Source organism: Artibeus jamaicensis, unplaced genomic scaffold (genome assembly GCF_021234435.1).
Source record: "Artibeus jamaicensis isolate MK-2021 breed Jamaican fruit bat unplaced genomic scaffold, CSHL_Jam_final contig_391, whole genome shotgun sequence".
Classification (NCBI taxonomy): Eukaryota; Metazoa; Chordata; class Mammalia; order Chiroptera; family Phyllostomidae; genus Artibeus; species Artibeus jamaicensis.
The window spans coordinates 12,124,035-12,151,400 of NW_026521814.1; the positions used below are offsets into that span (position 1 = coordinate 12,124,035).

General features: G+C 42.2%; 1 protein-coding gene across 2 annotated transcripts in view; it reads right to left on the reverse strand.

Moving 5' to 3' along the window:
* The window catches only part of WIPF1 (WAS/WASL interacting protein family member 1), a 118,136-nt gene that overhangs the window by 35,226 nt on the left and 55,544 nt on the right, over positions 1 to 27,366 (reverse strand). The window lies entirely within an intron of this gene.

Below are 27,366 nucleotides of genomic sequence, written 5' to 3' on the forward strand. Positions count from 1 at the left end.
TGGCTCTCCCAGGGGATGCCTGACAAAAGCACAGAGATAATGAACGTTGAAGTCAGATTTCTCATTAAAGGATTCGAAAGTGCAGATGTGCAATGGAATATACTAGAAAATATTATACTAAAATTTTGAATATATATGAACAACCTGAAAATGGCTGTAATTTTTTTCTAGGTCCATCTAAGGACCTAGACTTAATGATCACAACACATACCATGTAACTTGATAAAATAATATCAGTTGAAAGAATGAAAAACAGGCATATTTAAGTAAGTAACTTTGTTGTAAAATCTGAACTTTGGGTCTTGATTTTGCTGTTCTCTGAGGCAAATGGCATGAGGAGACAAATGGCCTATCATTTCCCTTACCTGTAAAATGAGAGGACTGGGTAGACCAGTGGTTCTCAATTCAGGAGGCTGTTGGAAATGGGTGGAGGAATTTTTAGTTGAGAGTGGGGGACACGGGTTGTAGTGGTGGAGGGAGGGGCCTGTAAGGTTCATGGGTGGAGCCAGGAATACAAAAATTTCCCATGCTACTTAAAAGAGTCTCACCCAAAGTACCAAAAGTGCTCCTACTAAGGGATACTAAGATAATTGGTGTCTAAGGTTCTTTCAAACTCTAAATTCTTTGAGATATGAGTCCAGCTGCACAAGCAGAGTCATCACGATGCCAGGCCATGGCAGGATTCCTGGACACAGCACGGAAGGATCAGTGACTGAGAATCCTCTCCTTTGCCTGGAGCCCCTTGAAGGCATGACTGTATCCCTCTTGCCTGGCATGGGTCTGGAGTCCAAGGGACACTCAATGTACGAATAATACACACAGGCACAGGGCTGGATGGAGGTGGAGGCCTGCAGCTTTCATCTCCTTCCCCCTCTACTAACCTCAGGAAAACAGAAAACTTGACAAACTACCAAGTAAATGCCTGAGTGAATTTATGCGGAAGTCTAACTATAGTTGGGTCTAAAAGGAGAACATGGGCAATATGATGATTTCTCCATGTAGTTTCAAAATTATTTTTAAGTTCTCTGAGCAAGGCACCCCAAACACACACAGAGGAACGTATACACACTCAGTATGCCATGTGGTTGGTCCATGGATACTCCTACCCACTACAGACAGCTCAGGTAGAAGACAGCATGCCACAGAGAAGGCTGGAGCCTCTGCCACGTGCAAGGGGGTAGCTCTCTAAAGTTTGGGTCTATTTCATCTTTAATGAAAACTTGTAAATACGGTCAACCTTGGACATATTTTTGGTGTCTACCATGCATCACAGACCTGAATCTGATAATGTTCCTTCCCTGCTGGAAACCCTCCAGTGGTTTCTCATTTCACTGAAAAAGTCCAAACTCTCTGCCTAGACTCACACAGACCCACAATATCTGACCCCTCCCTAGTCCTCTGACCTCATCTCAAGTAACATTCCCTCCTGCTAATTTATCTTCTAGCCCTTTCTCTTCTTTAAATGCACCAAGCTCATTTGTACTTCAGGACCTCACTCTTGTCAGCCCTCTCATTGGGTACACTTGTCCCCTGGTTCCTTGTGATTCATCAGTTGTCAGCAAAAATGTCCTCATTCACACCCCATCTCTGCTCCTGCATTCTTTTATGCACAGCACATGTCACTACTTGACATTTTTCATTTATTTTTTGTATGTCTCTACCCACTGGAATCCAAGCTCCATGAGTGCATCACCTCAGCATCTGGACCAGCATCTGACACCTGCTAGTACTCAATTAATATTTTGTTGAATAAAAAAGAAAATCAATAACTCCTAAAATTCTACCAAAATATAACATTCCCTTAAAAGCTTAAGATTGTTCCCTCTGTCACAGTGAATAAGGAATGTCAAGACTAGACTTGAACCTTCTTGAGAAGGCTTAAGTAACGGGAATTTTTCCAGAAGGAAGATTTCACAGATCAGCAGGTAAGCCCACCAGGGGTCTTGGTTAAATCTTATGCAGTGCAGATAGCTTATACCATTGGGCAGTGGGGAGGAAAAAAACTGATTAAGAAAGCTGAAAAGACTTACGGCCAAGATGGAGGCATAGGTAGATATGCTTTGCTTCCTCACATGACCAAAAGAACGACAACAAATTTAAAAACAAAAAACAATCAGAACTGCCAGAAAACTGTATGGAAGTCTGATAACCAAGGAGTTAAAGAAGAAACATTCATCCAGACTGGTGAACTGAGACAAAGAAATATGGCCCAAATGAAAGAACAGATGAAAACTCCAGAAAAAGAACTAAGTGATGAATGGATAGTCAACTTACCAGATACACAGTTCAAAACACTGGTGATCAGGATGCTCACAAAAAAGATTGAGCATGGATGTAAAATAGCGGAAGAAGTGCAGGCCATGCAAAGTGATGTAAAAAATATATATACAGGGAACCAACAGTGACAGGAAGGAAACCAGGACTCAAATCAATGATGTTTTGAACCAGAAGGAAGAAATAAACATTCAACCAGAACAGAATGAAGAAACAAGAATCCAAAAAAATGAGAGGCTTAGGAACCTCCAGGACATGTTTAAACATTTCAACATCCAAATCATATGGGTGCCAGAGGAGGAGGAGAAGAGCAAGAAATTGAAAACTTACTTGAAAAAATAATGAAGGAAAACTTCCCCAATCTGGCAAAGGAAATAGACTTCCAGGAAGTCCAGGAAGCTCAGAGAGTCCCAAAGAAGTGGAACCCAAGTAAGCACACACCAAGGCACCAAGATGAAAGACAAGGAGAGAATCTTAAAAGCAGCAAGAGAAAAGGAAACAATTACCTACAAAGCAGCTCCCATAAGACTCTCAGCTGATTTCTTGAAAGAAACCTTGCAGGCAAGAAGGGTCTGGAAAGAAGTGTTCAAAGTCATGAAGGACAAGGATCTACATCCAAATTACTTTATCCAGCAGAACCATCATTTAGAATGGAAGGGCAGATAAAGTGCATCCCAGATAAGGTCAAGTTAAAGGAGTTCATCATCACCAAGTCCTTATTATATGAAATGTTAAAGGGACTTATCTAAGAAAAAGAAGATCAAAACTATGAACAGTAAAATGACAATGAACTCAAAACTATCAACAACTGAACTAAAAAACAAAAACAAATGAAGAAAACAACCAGAACAAGAACAGAATTGCAGAAATGGAGATCACATGGGGGGTTATCAGTGTGGAAGGGGAGGGAGGAGAATGAGGGGAAAGGTATAGGGAATAAGAAGCATAAATGGTAGATACAAAATAGACAGGGGGAGGATAAGAATAGTATAAAAAATGGAGAAGCCAAAGAACTTATATGTATGACCCCCATGGACACAAACTAAGAAAGTGGGGGCTCCTGGTGGGAGGGAAATGCAGGGGGATAAACGGGAGGAAAAAAATGGGACAACTGTAATAGCATAATTAATAAAATATACTTAAAAATAAAGCTGAAAAGAATCCCATCAGAAAGAAATGGGGCAACAGAAAGATAAAGGAAATGGGGCAGGAAAAGAGGGAGCCACGGGAGAGATGATGTGGTGGTAGGGAGAGCTCCAACCACGTGGCTGCAGGGGCCTGGGAGGCCAGGCTCTGCTGCGGATGACACGCAGGCGCTGGACCTGGAAGTGCCTTCTGTCCTTCCTCTGTGATGAGGTGTTCCCGATCAGCACCGGCCTTTTACTACTAGGAATTTTAAAGCTACAGCGATCGAAGTCCACACCATTATTTACAGATGAGGAAATGGGGCCCCGAGGGACCAGGTGACCTGTTCGGTCACACAGCAGGCAGCAGCCACGCTAGGTCAGAAGGCCAGGCTCTCGCTCCAATGGCTAGGTGTCATTATTACCTTAAACCTCATTTTAGGTTCAGAAGAGGATTTCACTTCTTTTCTATAAGCACAAGAAGATGCACAAGAAAGAGATAAGAAAGGGCAGCAGAAACAGGGGCAGGGAGGGCTGTGAAGTGAGGGGAGAAGTTGAGCGTAGTATGTGTATTGATTGCTGATTGGGCTGTTATTATTGGGTTGGCCAACAAATTCATTTGTTTTTTTTCCATAAGATGGCTCTCATAGTGCTTAGTTGTCTTTAACTTCATTTGAAATAATTTTGTTAGATTGTATTGTGACAGCTGTCGTATTAGTGTGTATTTTTTAAAAGCTTATCAAAATTGGTGAATTTTTGTGTAGCCATTTTAATATTGAAGATGGAAGAAAATATATAATATTTTTGGCATATTATGCTTTATTATTTCAAGAAAAGTAAAAACACAACTTAAACGCAAGAAAAAGATTTGTGCAGTATATGAAGAAGGTGCAGTGACTGATCGAATGTGTCAACGGTGGTTTGCAAAGTTTCATGCTGGAGATTTCTTGTTGAACAAGCTCCATGGTCGAGCAGACCAGCTGACATTGATGGCGATTAAATCAAGGCATTAACTGAGAACAATGAACGTTATACCACACAGGAGATAGCTGACGTACTGAAAATATCCAAATCAAGAGGTCTGAGTGAAAATGAAAAATGTGTCTTTTATTTTACAGAAACAAACTAAATGGACTTTTTTTGCCAACCAAATATAATCAAAGGCCAAAAATAAGCGGATTGAGAACTTGAGGCAAATAAAGACAATCAGAATTCTGGCCTTCAAAGAGAACTTAACTCAATACGTAGACCAGCCTGAGCTTAATGATAGAATAAAAGAATAATCAATAGGCCCTCAGACCAATCAGTCAAAGAATCCTCCACATCGATCTGCAGAAATAAAAAATCAAGAGCAAAGAGAAGATTATAAAACAGCAGCCTGTCTTGAAGACACCAGTCTTGGAAAGCAGCAGAGAATCATTCACAGCCAGTGACCCTCCTGTGGTGACCCCAAACTAACAGAGACTGAATAGGCAACAGTGCCAGGTAAGGTGAGCAGTTTTTAAAGAAAAATAACTCTGGTTTTTCAAGTTGTGTTTCCACTGTTATAGTGTGAGTATCTGCCCTGGCTGAAAGATGTTTTTACTGTATTCCCTCAATTCTAACACTTTCATTTAACAGAGTGCTCCCCTTTATAACTTTTCAAGGGAATAAGAAACAGTACCAGATTAAATGTATACATTTATTGAGAGAAGAATTTCACATTCAAAATATTAAAATAGGGAAATTATGTGCTTGAAAAGAAACAAAGGAATTTCCCTCTTCCCCATAAAATTATCAGCACACTTACATAGAGGGTTGATCACTTAAACATAATCTCAAAAATAGAGAAATTAAAAACAAGTTCCACGCTACTCTGTGCTCTGTTAATATAGATTAGTATAATCTCGCTTGGGGGAGAACTTGGAATACATCTCTTTGTTTCGGCAGCTCAGCATCCATTTACCGCCCCCCCCCTTACAATGATGACCTTTCGTCTTTGTTTGGAGACTCTTCTCCTCACTCTCAGACCCTGTGGGCCCAGAGGCATTTGTTCCAGCTCCAGAGACAAAAAGAGTGGGGCCCTGTATTCATTTGGTCCCAGAGGCTTTTTTGGTGATGCCTGTGACCTCATCAGAACCACAGGAACTTGTGGCCAGGGGTGAAGATTCTCCGCACAGGATGAGGCATATGTGAGGGTGTAGGGGCTGGAATGACCACGTTCAACCTCTGACCACATGAGGTCTGAAACTGAGGCCAGTGAAGTGGGGACTTGGGGATAGAGAAAAAGCAGCTACTGACTTTGTTGGTTGAATCTACCTATACCTGAGGCTAGCCTTGTTTCTGGACTTTGAATGTGTGCTAGTAAATGAATTTTCCATTTTGCCTGAACTAGGTGTGGTCAGGTTTTCTATCTTAAGTGATGCAGGAATTGGTACTAGAAGTGAGTGCTGAATGTGACTAACTCTGAAATGTGCAATGACTATACCATTAAAGGATTTGGAGAAAGAAAGGCAGTAGAATGTTGGAGTGTGTTGGCTACTTTTTACAGCCTTCAGTCAGATCCACAGGAAAGAGATAAACTTAGGCTGAAACTGCCTGGAAGCAACCAAGAAAGTTGAGAGTCAAATAATCTGAAGCCTTGTGAGCTGGAAAACCCAATTTCTCTGCATTACGCTCATGTCAGATGGAGTAGCATCAGAAGGTAAGAACCGTATCAGGAAATATTTTGGAACACAGCGGAAGCACAGCTCTCCACTGTCCCTCAAAGACATTCCGTTATGTTCTTTCATCTGAGCAACAGGCCAGTTACTTTCATTGGGATGTGCTGGGGTCCAGCTCAGGAGCGAGAAGTAAGTTGCCAGTGGTTCTACCACCTCAGGACATTGTTCTTTTTAAAAAATATATTTTATTTATTTATTTTTAGACAGGGAAGGGTAGGAGAAAGAAAGGGAGAGAAACATCAATACGTGGTTGCCTCTCACACACCCACTACTAGGGACCAGGCCCACAAATCAGGCAGGTGCCCCGACTAGGAACTGAACCATCGACCCTTTGGTTTGAAGGCTGGTGCTCAATCCTCTGAGCCACACCAGCCAGGGCCACTGCTTCAAATTGTAGCTAATCAGAAATCAAGATAGAGGCCATGAAGTTAGGGTGTGGAGGCTGGTTCATCTGCTAGGAGACAGAAGTCTCCTGGTTTGGCATTCCAAAACTAGACTCAACACATTCTTGAGTTTTGGTCACTAGTCCATGGAGTTCAGGGATTGGACACTACAGGATAAAGCCCAAGACTTGTTAAAAACAGTGTATGATGGCTCAGACACTAAGACAATCCCAAGATCCCTGAAACCAGAAGAACAAGAAGCAGGCTGTGGAATAGGGGCTGTCTTAGATATGGTTCTGAAAGATAACAGCTAAGAATGACCCTCCCAGGGAGCGGAAGCAGGGTAAGCCTCTGGCTGACCAAAGTTCTCATCAACAGTGCAAGTGGAGTTGGTTCAGTGGGCTATAAATATGCTAAAGACTGGTGACCAATGTCTGGTGACCAATGTCTCATTCTCTCCTTTCCCAAATGGAAATTTAATCACAAAATTCCTCTGCTGTTTTACCACTGTATACTGGGTATTAAACTTAGAATTTAACCATTTGGATACAAGAGACGTACTATGTCTAGTGCTGACAAGACCTTGGAGAGTTTGGACTGGTGCTGGACTTGGACCTGAATCCGCTGTCCCTCTTTGGGACAAAAGTGAGTGAAATGTATTATGTGGGGGCATTTTTGAAATTGGATAATAGGAAGACACGTGTCTGTTGGACAGGTAAAAAGAGTACACATTTGTTGGTTTCAGGCTGTCCAGCCACCATTCCCTTGAATTAGAGTAATAACATCAGATGTTTGGGAGAGAGAGAACCACTGATCTTCTGTTCTTTTGCTCTTCCGACTTCAGCTGGGCTAGCTCTACCCTGACTCCAAGAACAGAAAGTGACTACCACTTAGGCTCCGTAGTTCTCTGGCTACAGTGATTGGTTCAGAGAAGAGCACTGACTGCTTCTGTTCCAAGGAGATGCAATGAGACTTTCTGTAAGACATCTGTGGCTGGGACTGGCAGCATTATAGCCACATTGTAAACATACAGAGGCTGAGAATGAAGCCAGTGCAGGAAAGAGCTTTGCGGGGAGCCCGAGACTCAGGAGATACAGCAATTGGATGCAATGCAGTACTTGGATCTTAATACAAATGAACTAAAAAATAAGAGGCAACCAGAAATTTGGGTACTAATTGATATTTAATCATATTGAGATTACTGCTAAATGTTACTGTGATAATGTCATTGAGGTTAAGGTGTTTTTTACAAAGAAGCCTTAAATTTGTAGAGACACACACTGAAACATTGTGGGGGACATGGTCTGCTGTCTGGGTTTGCTCCAAAGGGCAGTGGGAATGAGGGGGAGTGGGTAGGGGAATATATGAAACGAAAAGGCCTGAGCTGATTCTCCTTGAAGCTGGGCGAGGTGTGCACAGCAATTTGTTATAATGTCCTGACTACTTTTCATGTACATTTGAAATGTTTCCATAAAAAAAGTTTAAAAAATAAAATAAAAATGCCTTGTGGCTCATTCCCTTCTTCATCCACTAGAGGCTGTTCAAGAAGTTTGCTCCCTCTAACACACATGTGCTGAGACCTGGGAGCTACAGAAGTTACATTTTATTTCTCAAAACGGTCTCTTGGACTCATGGATGAAATGAGACAGAGGCTGAGTGCTCCTCCATAACAGTTCAGAACTCACCTATAAGTGGAACCTAATCAACAAAACAATGAGCAAAATATGACCAGAGAAATGGGAATAAAGAACAAACTAAGAGTAACCAGAGAGGAGCAGGGAGGAGGGGAAGGGTTGTCAAGGAACGTGTATAAGGGACACTGGGACAAAGACAAAGGGCCGGAGGGGAGGACTGTGTGTGGGAGGTGGGGGTGGGCAGGGTGGGGGAGAGTAACGGGGGTGGGGCGCGGAATGAGGACAACTGTAATTGAACAACAATAAAAAAAGAACTCAAATAGTTCTTCCCCACGAAAGTATTAAACTCTTAAAATCTGAGGCTCTCTTAATGGCAACAAAAAAGCCAAAATGAAAATTCCAATCAACCAAAGAACAGAAGAAAACCCTTCAACTAGATCAGGAACCCTTCAACTAGATTAGTAGAAAAATGCTTTGGGTCATATGTGCAGGTCTATATTTTCTACTAGCTGCATTAAAAAAAAGTAAAAAATAAAATTGTAACAATACATTGTATTTAATACACTATGTATTTGAAAAGTATTATCATTACATGTGCTCACAGTGAAAAACATTGACTAGGTACTCCGCTGCTTTTATTCACACTAACTTTTCAAAACCAGGTGTGTGTTTTACCACCAGCAACACAGAGCCACCACCCACGCAACCCTAGATGCTGAGGGTCTGGTGGGCAGGAGCCGTCTTACTCATCCCCTTCCTTGGCAGGGTGCCTGGACGACACTTAACAATCAGCAGGAGTCCTGGGAAGTCTAGGGCCACCCTTGGCTGCCAAGAGCCCCTCAGGGCTATAGCTTTAGGGCTAAAGAGTTCTTCGTGCTTGTAGCCACCTCTTAGAACAGGGTGTTGACTAGGTGTTCCTGGGTGTGTGTTCAGTACAATTTTTGACCAGAATTGGCATCTCCCTCCCAGAGTCTTCGTGCTGCTGACAACCCTAGTGCAGGACTTGACTCCCCAGCCGAGACACTGGCTGCAGTGCCCTCACACTGGGGCCTCAGAAGAGATAGATGTACAGACTCAGAAGCCTCTGTGGCTTTCCTCTGCACACCAAGGAAGGTCTGAAGTCCTTGCTGTGACTAGCAAGGACTGTGGGATGGGACACTCCCTACTTATCTTCTGTAGATCTGCTCCACCTCTTCCTCCAGCCCTGGCCCGGCTTGGTCTCAGGGCTTCTGGGCTGACACTTCGGGTGACAGTGTGTTCCCTCATTGCAGTCAGGTCTGCATTCTCTGTGCACGGTCGCTCTTCCCACTCCAGGGGAGCTCCGTGAGGCCAGAGAGTTTGTCTTGTTCTCTGCCGCCTGCCTGCCCGGTGGCTTAAATCAGTGACTGACAGACCACAGGGACTTGGCAAAAATTTGCCAATGGAGTTTAAAAGCTCCCAACTCCAAGTTTAATTTCATCCTTCACTTGACAGAAGGCTGCAATGAGGCTGCCACATACTGGGGTCCAGCAAAGGAGGTCCCCAGGGAGGGGGCAGAGCTGGGCTGGATTCGCTCCTGCAGAGAGACCTGGGGGGCTCTGGCCTCTCCTGCTGGACTGGGCACAGCACAGCCCTGGAAGAAGACAACATGGGGACCTGCCTGCCGACACAGATAACAACCCTCTTTTTCAAGCAGCTCTATGTGCCAGTGTCAGGGATGTGATAGGGTCTCTTAATTTAATTAAAAGGCAAAAATTTCCCAACATCCAACATCCAATGCCAGCAGCCCACAGGGGAAAACCCATGTGAGATGCGGAGAGAAGTTTCTTACAACTCGAGTGGCAAACTGGCGGAAAGCCCCACCTTCACATCCTGCCCAGTGCACACTGTGCACACGCAGGGAGGAGCTACTGGCACACGGGGAGCTGCGTGTTCCTTTTGGCGGCCAGTCACTAGTTATGCAGCCAGATGCGGTTTTCACACTCATTTCTGGGGTGGTGACAATGGCCATATCGTTCCTTACTCAGACTTCTCTCCAGCTCTGTGGCTACACGGTGTCTTGCCCAATATGAGAGAACCATGTGCAGGTGAAAGCAGTTCCCTGGGGTATGGAGGGAACAAGGGCCTATCAGCTCTGTCCCTCTGGGCCCGACATCACCCACCCGAACCCTGCAGCAAGGGCTCAGTGACCCGACGCTTCCCCTGGGACCTCCGACTGCACAGAAGCCAGGCCTGGCTGGTGCGGCTGCTACCTAGGAGAGACGAACCCCACCACTCTGCATGGAGGCAGCACATGGGGACACTTGTAGATGTCACAACCACGGAGGGCCCTCCTGGGACTCAGACCTGGGGGCCAGGAGCGCTAGACAACATGCAACGTACCACACTGCCCTGCTCAGTAAACAACCTTCCCTCGTGACCTTCAAAGGTGCCACTAGCCCTTGATATGCACAGAAAAACTGTTTATAGTTATCCGAGTGTAGACCTTATCTCCACTTTACATATAAACTTAGAGTAATTATTGCACTGTTGTATCAGTTCCTGAATCTTCTAGTAATGCAACTGCTATATAAATGAAATACTATGTTTTGCTTGGATTTTTACCAAGAATTGTTCAGCCCTTCTGAAAAATCATGTGCCCAAACACCTGAGGTAAAGTCTCTGACTCTTACCCAGGTTAGTCCGAAGTTAGAGCTGCTCCATTTACGGTTGGACACAGGGGTGTCCAACCTTTTGGCATTCCTGGGCCACACCGGAAGAAGAGTTGTCTTGGGCCACATATTAAATACACAAACACTAACAAAAATTGATGAGCAAAAAAAAGGTTTTGAGTACATTTGTGATTTTATATTGGGCCACATTCACAGCCATCCTGGGTCGAGAGCAGCCCAGGGGCCATGGGTTGGACACCTGTGCTCTGAACATCTCATCACTTACTTCACTTTGCTTGTAACAAGTTGTGCCTGATCACTTCCACACTGAAGTCATTTTTTTTCTTCACGGTTTTTTATTTAGTTATTTTTCAAGTATAGTTTTTTGTCTATTTCTCCCATCCAAGCCCATCCCCCCGTCCCATGCTCCTCCCTCCCCCCTCCCCCACCCCCAGCCCTCCTACCTGTGTCCCTCTCATTTGTTCCCCCAAATCCCTCCCCCCTTAAATTCCCTTCCCTCTCCCCTCTGGTCACTGTCTACTTGTTCTCTATTTCAGTGTCTTTGTTTTTATTCTGCTTGCTTGTTTGTTTTGTTGTTTAGCTTCCTGTTAAAGGTGAGATCATATGGTATTTGTCTTTCAACACCTGGCCTATTTCACTCAGCATAATGCTTTTGAAGTCATTTTTAGGATAAATTATGTTTCTCTTATTTCTCCCATTTTAAAATGTATCAATTATTATTATTCTTTTATCCTCTGCTGCGGACGGTTTTTATTGCTTATAGAAGAGAGGGAAAGGGGGAGAGGAGGAGAGAGAAACATCAATATGAGAGAGGAACACCAACTGGCTGCCTCCTTTACGTGCTCGGACTGGGAGTCGAACCCTGCAACCATTTCATTACAGGAGAATGTGCCAACCAACTGAGTCACACTGGCCAGGGCCACTTCTCTTTTTTATTACAGATAAAAATTATGTGGATTTTGGAGGAAATTATATGTGAGGTCATATGATTTCATCTATGAAGGTTCACTGAAGTCTATGAAGGGGACGTAAGAAAATATTGTCATTAGAGGCGGGCATGGGGTCAGACAAGGCTGACAGCCACTGCTTCTGGTGCTGTGCAGATGTTTGCCCTTCCCTGGGCTCTGTTCAAGTCACGGACAAGTTTGACGGCTCTGCTCATTCAGCCTGGGAGGAGGTGAGAGAGCCTGTAGGGACCACCCTGCCGCTCCCCTACAGTCCTGGGAGGGAACCTTGCTCACACTTTATTCCAAATGGTCACAGATATGTGAGGTGCTTTCTTAGCAAGCCCTGCTTTTCTCTGTGGTTTTCCCAAAACAGAATTTGTTCTGCCCCAGGCTTCCTTCTGACTTCATTACTGTATGAACTTTTCTGCCTCCCATTTAGCTCCTCTAATTCCCCAAATGACTGGAAAACGGATGGCTGTCCCTCAGGGGACAGCAACCCTTTCAGCCAAAGGAAAGTCGACAGAAACTGAGTCCTCTTGGGCCAAATGTACACACGTTATTCCCTCAGCTCCAGGTAGGGCTGCAGGGGCCATGGGATCAGCTTCGGGGCTCTGTGTGTGTGTGTGTGCCTCCCTGAAGCGGACTTTCCCTGCTCCGTGGAAGCCGCTTCGTGCAGCCTTGGACCGTTTCCTTCTGTTTCCGAACCATTCCAACAGGATGGTCAGTTGGTGGCTTGTGTAAAAACAATCCCATGACTATATTTAAATATTGACTAGTTTGAGAGTAACCAACCACAAATATCTGAGGTATGAAAACCACATGTGGTTTATGTTTTGTAGGGTGCCCTCAGGAAGATAAATGGGCAGCTGAAAAAACCTAAATGGCTTCTCCCTGCCTCACTTACCATCATTGAACAAACAAAAAGCAAGGAAACAAAAAAACAACACTAAGCAACAATTAAACAGAAGGAAACCCTTAGCTTTCTGGGCATTGGGTTCTTCTTAGCTTTTGAGTGAAAGTTGCCATCCTAACATAGCAAATAAGTAGCCGTCTGGGAAATGTGGCTCTAAGGTCAAGAATAACCTAAGGTCAATAGCACCCTGACTGGTGTGACTCGGTGGGTTGGGTGTTGTCCCACAAAGCATAACATCACAGGTTCAGTTCCTGACTGGAGCACATGCCTAGGCTGTGGGTTTGGTCCCCGGTTCCAGTGTACATGAGAGGCAACCAACTGATGTCTTGCTGGCACATCAGTGTTTCTCTCCCTCTTTTTCTCCCTCCCTAGCTCTCTAAAACATAAACACATAAATATTAAAATAGAATAACCTGTTAGCATAACCTCCACCTCAGCCAACGTCCCTTCCCACCCCCAACCACCACCCCTTTCCATCACACAGCCGCACGTTCGCCTCTCCGGGTCCAGGGTCTGCCATCGATGCCCTTCCCAGCCCCACACTCGACCTCTCAGCCCTCTTCCCCAGCCAAAAAGGAAAACACGCAAAGAAAGTAACTTTCTAGTAACAAAAACATTTTCTGTGATCTTTTTTGCTGCCCTCTGTTCGAACGTGCCTGACCTAGCGGCTAATCAGTGGGCAGAGCAGTCATCCACTTGCGCTGTTTTAAGTGTGGGGAATGCTGCAGCGATCAAACACACAAAATTCTGCACCCTTGCGGAGCTCACATTTACATCCGAGTTGATGCTGTTAATATAAAAAACAAAGACCGACCTTGAAAATTCCCTGAGCGGACAAAACCAGTTTAGTCATATAAGCAAAGCTTAGTTTAGCTGACCTTGCAAAACTAACTGGACCTGAGTCATTTTTGCTTTTATGCCTCTGGAAATAATAAGCAAAATATGACCTGTTTCCCAAAGTTGATATAAGGTAACCGCTGACCAATTCCCTATCGTTTTAAAAAATTGTAGTATCATAACCAATCACTGTGAAGAATAAACAGTCACTGCTTTCTCGCTCTATCAGCTGCTTTCTAACAATATTCCTGGAGCCTCATTCCGTGTTTTGGTTTTCATGCTTCGGTGTGCAAGCCGTCTTTTTGGTGTGTGTGTACAATAAAGTTATACTAATTACTAACTTTGGCGATTCATTGGTTTTACTTTTGCTATTTCTGCACGTCTGACAATGTGATGGAAGGAACGGGAATCCATCCCTGCTCTGTGCAGGGCAGGTGTTCAGTTCCCCTCAGCTCATCCAGCGGACACTCCTACCAATTTCCCCCAGAAGAAAGGCTCACTCGGGCTATTTCTAATGTGACTGTAAAGCGCTCCACAGTCCTTGCCGGGTAGTCATTTCAATTTGAGAACCAGTCCATATAAATATACCCGAGGGTATGCTGACAGGCCAGCCCACAAAGGTGACCAAATTGTAATGTGACCAAACTGAACCTTCATTTCCAAGGCTTCAAAGAAAAGGACTGAGAGGTGGCAGAGGGAAGAGAGGTTCATTTCCCTCTGGAGCGCTCCAGCCTCAGCCTCTGTCCCCTTCTCTAAGCCAGCCCTGCGTTTTCCCTTGACCCCACTCAGGAGCCTAAGGGGCTCCTGTCTCAGAGTTATTCTTACACATAGGTCATAATTCCCTTTCCCAGGATAACATGATCTCATCGAGATATAGGGGGGGGGAATCAAGTTGTTGCTTCCTATTTTTAAAGATTGAGCAATTATTAACCCAAATAATGTTGTATTAGTGGTCTTTTTGTTGAGATAAAAGAAGACATTTGGTTGGAGGGAGACACCATATAGTAGAGTCACATTGTCTACGGTTAACTTCCTTAAGTTTCTCCCACTTTTTATAGTTAACTTCCTTCACATACGAACATTTTTTATTAAAAAGTCATACATGGAAAAGTTTAGAAATTTTAAGTGATATAATTTTTATACGACCCATTAGTACTAAGAGAAGAAATTTCTTTCTAGTCTTTTTCTCTTTGTGTATGTATCTAAAATGGGATTTATATATATATATATATACACACACATATGTATATATACATATATACACACACACATATGTATACATATAGAAATGGTTTAATATCCTTTTTTACATTTTCCCATATTATTAAATATTCTCCTAACATAATTTTAATAGGTGTACATTTCATTTTATGGATGTTCTATTATCTATGTAAATATTTTTCATTGTTAGACATTTAAATTGTGTCTAATTTTATTATTATGAATCCTGCCATAATTTATATACTTGTAGTCATTTCAGAGTATTTCCTTAGGATGAATTTATTAGAGTGCAAATACTAGAATAGAAGATGTAAAGTTTTTGTCATCTTGATACATATTGTTAAATTGTTTTCTCGAAGTTTTAGCATGCATACTTTCATTTCTTTTCAACATGTACTACTATAACTTTTGAACATTTATGCCAGTTTGATAGACAAAAAATTATATGTATGGGCAGTTTTAATTTTTTTCTTTATTAGTGAGGTTGACACTGTTGATATATATTGTCTTCTCTATTATTGGTATATCTTTCTCCATTAATTGTTATCTGGATTTTTTAAAATCACAGAGTTTTAGTGTTTTCCATATATCTTTCACTCTTTAATCTGAAGATTACCTAAAAGCTCCATGACTTTTCATTTTCATAGACAAAATAAAATCTTGTAACCATTAAGGGTCTGGGGTGGTTAGCACTGATCATTTCTGTATGTTTATAAAACAGATTTCATAAATCAAGGATGGCCTCCAACCCCAACACATGCACACTCAGGAAGGGTTCTCCTAGATGGCCAACGTGGCTGTTCCGTGCAGCCCATGAGACCCTTCACCATTCTGGGAAACACTTCCACCCCCAAATGGAATATTTCCAATCCAGGCAGAAGGTCCAGGCACATCTTGCCACAGTTCTTCCTACCTCGAACGCAGAAGCAGGAATTCCTTGACTGATGTTATACACATGCAGACCTGTGTAAAACCCTAAAGTTTCAGTACAGAAAGCAACCATTATGACCCTGAGTCGGCTCGTTCCATCTCCCACAAGGCCAAGGTTCCCAGCAGCTAAGCAGTAATTTAGACTGACCTAATGAGTATCCAAGCTTCCTTTATTTTCACCATCTCCATCAGCCATTATGCAAATATTTTGGAAAAAGTAAAATTTAATTTAGAATGTTTTAATGTTTGAAAACTTGGCAATAAAAAGCTTCTTTCTGGACATAGATCATTCAAAATAACTGTAGTTATCTACTTAATGATCCATCCAAGAACCTGGGCTGTAATGACATCCTTTGGTCTCCTTTCCACCTATGTCTTCCCAACTCAAGGGCTGTTCCTCACTTTCTACAGTTCTCTCCTGGACTTAGGAGATATTCACTATGTCTAATTGTGACAGGCAAGTGTTTTTGGGTGAAGTGCCTGAAGCATACTAAATACTTAATAGTGCCGGCTGTCATTGCTATCATTAAGTGAGCTACACTTCTCCCCTGTTCATGCTGCTGGGTAAAGGAACGAACAGAGCAGGCAAAGTGGATCCTGTTTACAGAGGGGTAGTTCAAGCAATGCAAGAATGAAGAATTTACTCTGTTTGACAGTGAAGAAAACCTGGGGAATAGTAATTTCGGAGTCTCCATTTTGTATCAGTTCTACAACTAGTTTTTGAATCTTCTGAAGCCTCTTTCAAAAAGCTGGCATTGGTCCACTCAATTTGTGCTGGTCCCTAGCTCATTCACAAACGACCCTGCATTTTTGTGCAAGTTCTAATATCACTAGACTCAATGAACACAAATTCGGGAAAAATGCCCGAGGAACTTCCTAAAGATACAGTTTCTCTGAAAAGGCAAGGAGAAGTAGAGATTAGTAAATTGATTTTATGCTCTCTGCCTTACTTCCGTTTCACTCGGAGGGCGTCCAGCTGGGAGGTTAAAGCACCAGGAGGAGGGCGGGAGCCACTGGGCCCGAGCCCTCCGCACAAGAGCGCAGGCTTCTCTTCTGCGCACTAAGAAAATGTCCACAAGCTCTTTGCAGTGGTCTCAACCAGCTGGGAACTGGAAGACAGAGCCTATTTTCAAGGCTGCTTTTTCTTTTACAGGGATTGAGGAGTAAGGGGAGAGAACAGTAATGGTCTGTGAATGTTTTCAGAGGTGGCACATATTAAACTGGGAGAAGACAGGTCTCAAGGCAAGATCTGATTTCTCGGAGCAAGTGAGAAAACAAAACCACATTCCTATCATTATGCCCAAGTTCAGCCACCACCAGACGATGGCACTCTGACATGAAAGACGGTAGTGCCAAGAATCAAATAAAGCTTCAGCAAAATTCAATGCCACACAGAAAACACATTCAGTATCCAACTCCCGTTGGCAGGGAATTCATGGAAAACCAATGTGAAGATCACTGATGTAAAGGGAAAAACACCAAAGGAAAAAAACCCCCAAAAAACAAAAAACAGGCAAAAAGAAAGGGCAAAAAAACTAAAATTTTATTTTCCAAAGGACAAAGGTGTCTATGCACAGGACTTTCTTTCTGTCTAGACTACTCCTAGTGCGCCTATTCCATGGAGGCACACTTCTAACAATTCTTTACTAGCCATGTCTTCTGAATTCTCTTCCACCTCTTAAGTGCACAGATGTGGAGCTACGGCTGTCTTCTCTTGCTTCCCCCATCCCTTTGTAGCTTGAAAATATAGGTGAAAGTTTCTCAAAGATGCTGAGAGATACACAAAGAAGAGGTATCACACAAAATCTTTATAGACATAAGCAACATGAGAGGTGTAAGCAATGGAGAACAGCAGAAACACACTGCATTCTACTCTGAAATCTTTCAAGATTACTATCTGTGATGTGTATATCATCAGTCTTAAAAAAAGTTCTGAAATTATAATACATTCTAAAGAGTCCAAAAACAATGAAAAACACAGGGGGCACTATATTCCTCTATGAAGTACAATAACTGATACCTATTACCACTTTGCCTACAGTTGGGCTTTTACAAAAATAAAGTCCATAAAAGGACTGGGTCAACTCAGTGTTGAATTTTCTTAAGTGTAATTCTCACTCCTCACCTTTTCTCCAAAATTAAAAGCAATCACACTTTAAAAAATGTAAAATCATGGACACAGGCAACAGTGCAGTGATTGAGAGAGGGAGGGGGTGGGTGGAAGTGGAAGGGGGATAAATGCTGATGGAAAAAATACAACAAAAATAGACTATTAAAAAATAACAAAAATAGAAATAATGTAAAATCAGAGTGTGATGAAAGTCAAATCAGTCTTTTAAATGCATAAGTCTGGGAGTACAAAACTCCCAATGAACGTATTAAGGTTATATATTTTAATTGCCAGTTTTCTTTTCTTCTGTTAAGATTTATTTATTTTTAGAGAGGGAAAGTGAGGAAGAAGGAGAAGGAAAGAAACATCAATGTATGGCTGCCTCCCACATCACCCCCACTGAGGACCTGGCCCCCAACCCAGGCATGTGCCCTGACTGGTAACCTTTCAGTTCACAGGCCAGCACTCAATCCTCTGAGCCACTCCAGACAGGGCCAGTTTTATTTTCTTTAGCATATGCATAAGAGTACTTACAGATTTAGAATTTACTCTTGAGATACTATAAAACATTACTAGCTTCATGACCAAAGAAATGTATGAATATAGAAAAGGGAATAAAATTTATAAAATGTATTAGTAAAATCACTGTATATGTTTGTATAATAACATTTAAAACTATTTAAAGGTCATTGCCAAAAATATTTAAAGTATAATAAAAGGAAAGTTAAAAATGGCTTTACTTAAATTGCAGTTGCTAATATTTAACAGGACTAGAGAATCTGGAAGCATCCAAGTTTAAGTAGAAAGCTACATTCAAAAAGTTCCATGGAATTCTCAGAGATAGTGAGAGGGAGCTAGGGAGCAAAGGGTCATCTGAGGACATTATTTTAGCCTCAACTTGAGTATCATTCAAATGGGGGAGCCAACGCCTGTTATTACAAAATGCAGTTTTCTACTGCTAAGCTCAGATGACATCCCCCCCATCTGCTAAAATTAGTGGATGAGAAATCATTTCATGAAGTCATGCACAGACATGAACTACACTAGTAAAAGTTTGCTGCCATCCCTCAATCATCGCTTTGCTTGGCTAGGCTGGTAGCCAGTAGAAATACCTCCCTCTGCAAAACTGTTCAAAGCAATGACTCGGAGGAAGTGGTGTGCTGATACTATGAAAAAATCCCTCAACACAAAGATGGTTCAAAAAGCATCTGCATATGGCTCAGAGGAAACAAACAGCTCAGCTAATTTAACTCCAGATAAACCCAGAGACTGGTTTACCTTGGCCATAGCCATACACACATGCTGGAAACTGAAGTATGGCAACTGTGCAGTGATTTCATTCTGTGCCAACCAGATAAGAGGGCAGGGTTACCCATCCTGGGGTCAGGAGGAAGAGAAGCTGCCCCACCTCTCAGGGCTTCAGACAGAGATCACAATGAGGCCTCCACGCCTGTTTATGAGACAGGCGGGCCCTGGACCACTGTCGCAATGGTACATCTGATGTCCTTTCCTGAAGCCACTAGTAGACCAGAAGCTAATGTTGAGCTGCTAAGACACAGTATCTCCACTGCTGAAGCCTCTGCGTGGGTCATTCCATGATGTCCTGACAGATCCAGAAAGACAGCCGGACACCTAAAACAGTTGTTTCACCTGTCAACCTTGGGCTGAAATACACTCACAATCTTTAAAATGACCAATGTTGCACTTTCACGTTTTGAGCATTTCAAAATATTCCTCATATTAAACAAACACATCAGCAATAAAGATCACATTATATTTGGCTTTGAAAACCATTCGGACTTTTCTGAAAATGAAGTTGCTTTTCTGAGAGAACAGGTGGAGATTGCTACCCACATCTTAAGAAGGTCCTTATTTTTATTTTCCAATAACTTTTGAGATCATTAGATGTGCTGGCAAAAGTCTTTAAACTGTTTTTTCAATCCAGGGTCTGTATTGCTATTTTGATGTCTTTATTGCTAACAGGATTAAAGAGGCTCAAAAAGCCCTCTGGTTATGATCATTTGAGGAAATTAATTTCACAGCTGAAGGCCTATTTCTTTTCTGTTCTTTCTTTCCTTCTTTTTTTTTTTGTGAGTGGGATACAGGAAAAAAGGATTAATCTTTAATATCAGAAATGTGTGACACCGACCTTCCACTGGGTAGTGAGATTTTTTTTTAGTTCAAAACATTTAGTACCCAGATCACATGTGGGGACAATTAAAATGTTTGAAATGCTGGTCTCCCTTCCTCAAGTGTTGGCCATAATATTCAAGCCGGGCACAGGAAGCAGAGATTTTTGTCTCACTAAGTAGCCGACTTGAAGGGCAGCTCCAAGCTCTGTAGTGTTTGCAGTTTGTCTTTCTAGGTGGTACACCCATCAGCAATCCTCTGCAGCCCATAAAACCCAGCATAACCCTCTGGGCTGCTCTGGAAAAAAACACACTGAGTAATAAGGGATAGAATGCTTTCTGTTCAGTGTTTCCAGTGGTATTGTCTGGCCAGAAAAAATACCAAATCACAGGCATCTGGGCAGAAGACATGGCCCAGAAAGAACAATGATCTTAGACAGTACTGACCCCCTGGGTTCAACATTTCCTGCTGTCTGCTTCATGCTGAGCAACAGGTATTTCAGCAAGCAGCCATTTCTATCAACATGACTCCAGCTCTCAGGTGGTCTTAAAGTGGCAATGGCCAACTTCCAGGGCATGAGATGTTCTAATTACAGTGAAAACACAAGGAGCAGTGACAATATGTGGGTCCCTGGCAGTGACATTGAAAGGGGTGTGGTCTTATGAGAATGTGCACCATGCAATGTTAACATTCTCCAAAAGAGCTTTCCCAAAGGTAGCATTCATTCAGCTATAGAAAATAATTAGAAAGCCCATTGGCATCTCTGTGGGTAGTTTATACATTATAGTATGTGCTCTTGGCTGGTCCATGTGATGGAAAAAAATGAGTAAGATACCAGAAAGTAGCCTGGGTGCAGTGTGAACCGATGCAAAGGTGGAAAGGGCATGGCCTACAAAAAGGCAGAGGTTCACAAAAGCCCTCTGAGGTTTCGTTTCACTGCCACAGTTCTTAGTCACATAATTTCCTCTGTGGATCTTACCAGTAACAAATGGGCCTTAGAAAATAAATCAGTATGCTAGTTGGAAAATGCCAAAGGTCATTTTGTCTCTTCAGCTGTTAAGTTTTCTTGGTTTTTACCCTTTCTTTATTCTATGAGTCCTCTTTTCAGAATAATTAGAAATTCCATAATCACAAGAGCTTCCTTGGTACCTATGTTTCCCTTCTGAGATCAGCTGCAGCTGGACCCGCCATGGTCACGGCCAACTGGGCAAGAGCTGGCCCCTGGCCGTCAGGTGGCCAGTCTTGAGGGTACTGAGCACACTGTGAGCTGGTTGGGCATGAGAAACTCTGCTCAGGCAAGGCAGTCAGGTTCCTCTTGTCTCAGAATTATGAACTGGGAATCATGGACATGAGCAGACTGTTAGTCGCAACAGAGGCTGAGAAGAGACAGAAAAAAACGGCTGAGCCAGTTTAACTGGAGGACCTGAGAGAGATGATCCATCTCCTGGGACTGCAGGAAAATCCTGGTTGTTCAGAGACCTACACCGAATCCTAGTTTTGAATAATTCTAATAGGATTAATATTAACAATAATGACTATTGTAACAGCTAACATGTACCGCATCCCTTACTGTGTGCTAAAAAGCATTCTAGGCAGTTTTACAAGTATTAATTAATTCAGTTTTCACTATAACTCTGAGGAAGATGATGATGATGGTGGTGGTGGTGGCACTGAAGCACAGAGAAGTTAAGTGGCTTGACTAAGGCTGCACAGCTCCTGAGTGGCAGAGACACAGCTACTCCAGAGTCTGTACTTCCAACCAGTATGTGCCTCCCTGTGGGGATCCTCCTGGGTTTCCCAGCTTCTTTGTTGCCCATCCTTATAATGAAGCCCCTTTATTAAGGGGCCTGACAGTGTATTTCTTGCCCCCTCCACTACCTCACAATTAGCATTTTTCTTGGATCTACTCATGATAAATCACAGTAACTTAAGTATGTATGTATTAATTCAAGAATTATTTAATGCTTACTATGTACCAGGAACTGCTCTAAGCTTTGGAAGCTAACAAAGAAGCAGCACTGTTCTATCTCTCAGGAACCTTCTACACTGCCATGACCTTATGCACGATATACAGTATAGCCTATCCTTGTACGTACTGTACCCTACTTTTGCATAAGACTATATTGTATCCTGAGCTCACTGATGAAATAATGTCTAAGAAGCACATTTTAAAAAAATCACTATATTGCAGCCAAGATGGAGGCATAGGGTAGATATACTTTGCTTCCTCACACAACCAAAAGAAGGATAACAACAAATTTAAAAATAAAAAACCGCCAGAACGACCAGAAAATTAAACTGTATGGAAGTCCAACAACCAAGGAGTTTAAGAAGAAACAATCATCTAGACTGGTAAGAGGGGTGTGGAGGACTCGTGGCAAGGCAGTGGCTGGCAGACCCAGTGGTCCCACATTCACGTGCAAATAAACCGGGAAGAATAACTAGAGAGCAGGGCAGACTGTGCAACCTGGTGTTCCAGCACAGGGAAATAAAGCCTCAAAACCTCTGGCAGTAAAAACCTGTGGGGCCTGTGGCAGCAGAAGAAACTGCCAGTCTCACAGGAGAGTCTACTGGAGGGGCCCACAGGGTCCTAGAACATACACAAGCCCATTCACCCAGGAATCAGTACCAGGCCAGCACCCGAAAGGGCATAATTCACTTGTGGGTAGTGGGGGAAGTAACTGAAAGCAGGGCAGGAGCTGAGCAAGTGACATTGTTCCCTCTCTGACCCCTCCCCCACATATAGCACTACAATTCCGCAATGTGAGTGTCCCTGCCTTGGTGAATACCTAAGGTGCCACTCCTTACAATATAATAGGTGTACCAAGACAAAGAAATATGGCCCAAATGAAAGAACAGATCAAAACTTCAGAAAAAGATAGCCAACCTATCAGATGGGGATTTAAAATACTGGTAATCAGGATGCTCACATAAAAGACTGAGTATGGCCACAAAATAAAGGAAGAAGTGAAGGCTATAAAAAGTGAAATAAAGGAAAATATACAGGGAACCAACAGTGAAGGGAAAGAAACAGGACTCAAATCAACAAGTTGGAAGAGAAGGAAGAAATAAACACTCAACCAAAACAGAATGAAGAAATAAGAATTTAAAAAAATGAGGAGAGGCTTAGGAACTCTGGGACAACTTTAAACATTCCAACATCCAAATAATAGGGGTGCCAGAAGAAGAAGAGGAAGGGCAAGAAATTGAAAACTTATTTGAAAAAATAATGAAGGAGAACTTCCACAATTTGGCAAAGGAAATAGACATGCAAATTCAGGAAGCTCAGAGGGTCCCAAAGAAGTTAGACCCAAGGAGGAGCACACCAAGGCATAACATAATTAAATTACCCAAGATTAAAGATAAGGAGAGAATCTTAAAAGCAGCAAGAGAAAAGGAGATAGTTACCCACAAAGGAGTTCCCATCAGACTATCAGCTGATTTCTCAAAAGAAACTTTGCAAGTAAGAAGGGGCTGGAAAGAAGTATTCAATGTGATGAAAAGCTAGGACCTACATCTAAGATTACTCTATCCAGCAAAGCTATAATTTAGAATGGAAGGGCATATAAGGTGCTTCCCAGATAAGGTAAAGCTAAAGAAGTTCATTGTCATCAAGCCTTTATTATATAAAATGTTAAAGGGACTTATATGAGAAAAAAGATCAAAACGATGAACAGTAAAATGACAACAATCTCACAACTATCAACAACTGAACCTAAAAAAACAAAAACAAACTAAGCAAACAACGAGCACAGGAACAAAAATCTCAGAAATGGCAATCACAGGAAGGGTTATCAGCGGGAATGGGGAGGTAGGAGACAGGTGGAAAAGGTACAGGGAATAAGTAGCATAAATGGTGGGTACAAAATAGACAAGGGGGGGTTAAAGAATAGTGTAGGAAATGGAAAAGACAAAGAACTTATATGTACAACCTATGGATAAGAACTAAGCCAGAGGGAATGCTGAAGGGAGCGGGGTGCAAGACTGAGGGGGATAAAGGGGAGAAAAAAATGGGACAACCATAATAGCATAATCAATAAAATGTATTTTTTAAAAAAAAATCACTACGATGAAAACAGACTAGGTGAAGATGGCTGCCTCAGAGGTCTTCCTTTCTGGGATGCAGGGTCAGAGCCGAGGGGATGGCAACAAGTCACACACAAGCCTGAGAACAGCTCTAAGGAGCAGGCGCTGCCGTGTCCCGCACAGGCCCTTAGAGCAGTGGTGAGTGCTCAGCAGCATGAACCACGGCCTCGTCCTCTGCTCTGTAGTAGCTCATTGTTGGCAACTTGTTCACAGAAGGATCTCCCTCATCACCCAATAGGGATTTATATGTGTTTGTAGCATTCGCGAGATGGATGCTCCCAGACACCAGGCGTCACATCTCACCTGCCACTCCTACAGAGCCCGGCACACATCTTTACATCTGACAGGCATTGAGTCCATTTATTGGTTTACCTACTTTTATCATTAAAGTATATTTGCCATATAATAATAATTTCAAATATGCAACATAGTGAGTTTACATTTATATACCTTATGAAGTGATCACTGCTGTAAGTCTAATAACTGTCACCTTACAAAGTTATTATATGATTGATTATATTTCCTACAGTTTAAAATATATGTCCCTATGACTTATTTTAAAAGTAGAAATTTGTATCTCTTAATCCCCTTCACATTTCTCCTCTTACCCCTACCTCTTCCCCGTTGGCAACCACTGGTTAATTCTTTGTATCTATGAATCTGTTTTATTTTTCAGATTCCACATATAAACGGAATTTTACCATATTTGCCTGTCTCTATCTGAATTATTCATTCTGCATAACACCCTCTAGGTTCATCTGTGTTGTCACAGGTGGCAGGATTTCATTCTTTTTCATGGCTGAGTAACATTCCATTGTATATCCACAACCACATATTCTTTATATTCAATTCATCTATGGATGAACACCAAGGTTGCTTCCATATCTTGATTATTGTAAATAATGCTATGAACATAGAGGCGCATACATCTTTAATTAGTGTTTTTGTTTTCTTCAGGTAAATGCCCAGGAATGAAACTGCTGGGTCATATGCTTGTTTCATTTCAATTTTTTTGAGGAACCACCACAGTGTTTTTCACAGTGGCTACAATGACTTACACTCTCACCAACAGTGCACAAGGGCTCCCCTTTTCCCACACCCTTGCCAATACTTGTTATTTGTTGTGTTTTGATAATAGCCATTCTGACAGGAGCGAGGACATTTTAAATTATTTTTTTTCCTGAATTGTGACAATAGCATAAACCTATTGTGGAAAATGGTGAAAACAAGCTTAAAGAAGATGAATAACCTGTCACTGAACTGCGTAGAAAGACACATTGTTAACTTTTTGGAATATTTCCTTCTAGTCTTTGTACATATAAAATATTTTAAAGTTAGGATTACGATGCACGTAGTTCTGAACCCAGTTGTTGTTAATCTGTCAGGCCACTAAATACTCTTAGAAAACATGATTTTTCTCCACGAAAATTTATTTAACATTCCCCTATTTGCTGACCATTTGTTTATTTCTTACTTTGCTTTTTTATATATCCTAATGTCAGGATTCTTATACACAAATTCTTGGGCTTAGTTAGGATTTTGCTACAGAATTAGAAAACCAGAAGTATTGGATCAAAGAATTTGAGCAATGGCTAGGGAGTGCGAATGGCCCACTGGGAAGGCTCGTATCCTAGCCCTAGATCATGAAAGAATGCTCCATTCACCACACTCTTGCCAACACCGAATTTTATAGCTTTAAAAAATATTTATCTTTTAAAGATAAAAGACAGTTAGGTTTCTTCACTGGGGCAGAACAGAGCTTCAACTCACGCTCCTGAGTAAAATGTCACAAGAGCCACTTACAACAACAGTGAAATAAGCCTATCATCGTCGGCAGTCCCCAAGTTCAAGCCTTTGAAGCCTTAAACTGCTTTAGCATTTATTAAGGGAAGTTACTTCAGACACCACTAAGCAAACTGTTTTGGTAACCAAAGCCTGATCAGAGAGGTTAAGTGACCTGGGTAGTGTACTCAACTTAGAACCAGAATCTAGTTGTCTTGCCCTGTGAGTCATTTTAGAATAATTTGACAACCTAATGGAATCAACAAACCACTGTCATCAGAGTGAAAGTATAAAGGAAAAAAGAGCATAAGAATATATTTGAAAAAGAAAACATCACTGTTCTCGATTTGATTTTATCTTCATGTCATGAAGTCGGAATAAGTTGTTTTACAGACAAAAGCAAAAATTCACACCTCAGTACAGTACCCTTAAGATCCCTGCTTAAATCTATGACTTTTTTCCTGGAACTATTAAAATATTCAGCATTGATCTTTTTTACCCTCTCACCCAGCCTACATTTACCAAGAATATACTGTGTCCCATCACTGTACTAGATGCTGGAGTACAGCAGAAAGGATACCAAAGTAAGGAACAACGGATTCTTGCGGGGGCAGTGGAAAGATGTATGAGCAAATAAGCATGGTGCATGTGACTGGGTGGTGACAGGCGCACAGGGTGCTGTGGGACCAGTAGAGTGATGGACATGGAAGGCTTTACAGAGGAGGCGACTCAGGAGCTGTGTCTGTGCTTGAAAGCAGTCTACTGGGCAGAAAGGAAGAATATCCCAGGCAGTGAGAGAGGAAGACTGCTTATTAGTTGTGGGTGAAACATGGTGGGTGGCCAGAGGGGATGAGCGCTGGTGGGAGATGAGGCTGAAAAGGTACTCGGGGGTCAGCAGCATTTAGGAACTTGGACTTCTGCCTGGAGCTGCTGGAGCCCCATGAGATGTTTAAGCCGTGCTACCATGGTACATACAGCCTGTGCTTTATCAGGCTCATTCTGATGAGAGCATAGCGAAGAACCAGAGACTTTGAAGGCAACAGATTTATCTGTATCAGATCAGCCCAAAGGCTTTGAAGGTCTGAATTAGGGAAGAGGCAGGGGAAATATAAAAGAGAAGATGGATTTGAGCAATATTTAATAAGAAGAAATAGGACACAGAAATTGATTAGACATGGGTGGCATTCATGAGATGGGGAAGGAAAGCAAAGGTCTGGGTTTTGATGGGAAGGGATCTGTATACACTGAGCTTGAGATCTGGCAAGATATCAGGCATATTCAGAAAGCAAATGGAAATACAAATTTGGATGATCAGACAGAGTCTATGACTTCCACTGGTGGTGACGTCGCAAGTGCTGCTAATCCTAGTGCAGTTTATTGGCTACATTCATTATTGAAGGAAATGCAAGTTTTCAGTTAGATGTTAGTAAAAATAAACATGCATTATTTTTTTCATACAGTTCACAACACTCAAGTTAAAAACCCCTGTGTTAAAGGACTCAGCATATCTAGATTTGCACCATCTAAAAATCAGTTGAATGCTTTGAGGATGGGCACAAGGGTTCTTCACATACCCCTGACATCTACCACTGCGTGTGTGAAAGATTCCTTTTTTTTTTAAAACCATGTAGTACTGCTAGTC